Source organism: Colobus angolensis, unplaced genomic scaffold (assembly GCF_000951035.1).
Source record: "Colobus angolensis palliatus isolate OR3802 unplaced genomic scaffold, Cang.pa_1.0 Scaffold424, whole genome shotgun sequence".
Classification (NCBI taxonomy): Eukaryota; Metazoa; Chordata; class Mammalia; order Primates; family Cercopithecidae; genus Colobus; species Colobus angolensis.
The window spans coordinates 1,153,843-1,156,335 of NW_012117644.1; positions in this window are offsets into that span (position 1 = coordinate 1,153,843).

The following is a 2,493-nucleotide window of genomic DNA, read 5'->3' on the forward strand; positions in this document are numbered from 1 at the left end:
CCTGCCAGCCACTTGCAGGGAGGGCTTGGTCCAGGAATTCGGGTCTGAGGGTGGTGGACGCGCTGCTCCCTCCCACAGCTCTGGTCCCCTTTGAGGATAAAGCTGCTGAGATACATGGCTGACAGGAGCGTTCCGTCTCCTCCCCACTCAGGTCAACCAGAGCTGGCGCAAAGAGCGCATCCTGAATATGCCCCTGTGCAAAGAGGACTGTGAGCACTGGTGGGAGGACTGTCGCACCTCCTACACCTGCAAAAGCAACTGGCACAAAGGCTGGAATTGGACCTCAGGTGAGGGCCGGGAGGAGATGACTTGAGCCCTGAGAGGTTGAGGTCACAATGAGCCGTGATTGTGCCACTGCACTCCAGCTTGGGCGACAGAGTGAGACCTTGTCTCAAAAAACAAAAAACAAAACAAAACAAAAAACAGAGAGAGAGAGAGTGCTTGTTTCTCCACAACCTTGTCAACACAGTATGCTATCAAACTTTGGTTTTCTGCTTATCTTACAGGTGGGGAAAAGAGCATCTCAGTGCAGTTTTCATCTGCCATTGTTCTGAGATCTTTCCATGTTGACCTATTGAGATCTTAAATTACTGGGTAATAATCCGTTCTATGTGTACATCACATTGACTTCAGTCTCCTACTGATGGGCATTGGAAGGAATGAGGTTCTTTTATGATCTTGACATTGCTGAAAGCCACAGGCCAGTCATTTGGTAGAATACTCCTCCATTTGGGTTTGTCTGTTTCCTCATGATTCATTGAGGTTATGCATTTTGGGCACGAATACCTTACACAGTTATTCTGTGCATCGTAACAGGAGGCACGTGGTGTGGGGTTTGCCCATTCCTGGTGAGGTTAACTTTGATCTTTTGGTTGAGATTGTGTCTGCCAGGTTTCCCCACTACACTTTCCCCTTTTGAAGTAATAAATAGTTGTAGGAAGAGACTAGGGACTGTAGATACTCTATTTATCACCACACTTCCACCTACATGTTCCACTGTCTGATGGACCTTTTTTTTAAAAAGTAAAAACAAAACCGAACCATGTCTTACTACATGACAGCTCTTTCACCAACCCTTCAATGCTTTCCAGTGGTATCAACTGTAAAAACTAAACTTCTTCAAATTAGCACAGACTATGCCCCTCCTCTGAGCCCTCAAGCCAAATCTTCCCCACGCCACCCCATAAATGAGCTCCAGTCACACTTCTCATATTGTGGGTCTTTGCTCCAGCAACTCCTCTGCGTTCCTGAAATGTTTTTCATTAATCCTCTGCAGGCTGACCTGTTGTGGCCACTTAGATGGTAACCTACAATTCCCCCCTAAAATGAGTTCTGAGCACTCAAACTCAAGAAGCCACCCAGCTGATTTCTCATCACACTATTCTGTGCCCTTGTGTGGACTTTTGTCTACTGTGTTTGTTGTCTGCCTTTCTCCTAACAAAACATACTCTCCCCAAAGCAGGGCTGTGTCTGTGTCATTTTAAGCTACATCCCCAGGGTCTGGGTCAGTACCTGGCACCAAGAATCTGCTCAGTAAGTTAAGGAATCGCTGCATCCATTCTGTCAGTCAACAAGTCCTTCTGAGCATCCTGTCACTGGCCCATGCTGGTCTCTGACAGGAAGGGAATTGAGTTCCTTGCAAGGTCTGGCGGGGACAGACAGTTCTGAGTACCAGTGACTCTTAGAACAAGGAGATGAGGCTTTCACAGAGGGAAGCACAGAGTGTGGTGTTGTTCTGCTGAAGCCCAAAGAGGTCAGGGAAGGCTTCCAAAGGAATAATGTTTGCCAAGCACAAAACAGCATGGGGAATGGCATTCCATAGACAGGTCTCAGCAAGTGCAACGGCTTAGAGGTAATAGAAGTGCAAGCAGAATTCCAGGGTGGCTGAGATACAAGTTATGAGGGGAGTGGGCAGCAGTTAAGGCCAAAGAAGAAACACTGGATCTGCATTCCTTAGGACAGTGCCCTGTGGGCCCCTCGCAGAACGTCTCTCCTGCAACTGCTAGGTGCAAGAAGTCAGGCTTAGAATCAGAGTGAGATCAGTAGTTTCTGCAGCTGGGAAGATGAGTGATGTGAGCTTGCATGTGTGATAGACTGGCACTCAGGGAAGAGCTCAGTGTTCTCTCCTCCTCACTCCGAGGCTCTGAGACTCCACAAGTGGTGAGGACTTACCAGAGGAATTGAAATTGACCTCCAACCCACCCTTCCACTTGCTGATATTATTCTGAAGCCCTCATGGCCCGGGGGCCTGGCTCAGGGAGCAGGTCTCACTCCTGCAGTGGAGGGGGCATAAAGTTCAGTTCATGATCAGCCCCCAGGCCAAGGGCAGCAGATAAGAGGGCAGGAGCTCCATCTAGAGGAGCTCCCATGTTCCTAGACACCTGCCTGCCCTTCTCCAATCAGCACTGGGGTATAAAGAAGGAAAGAGGCCTGAGGGTTCCAGAGGCCTCTACCTGCTAAGGTCGTCAGAGGACCCAACCCTCTGGGAAATAC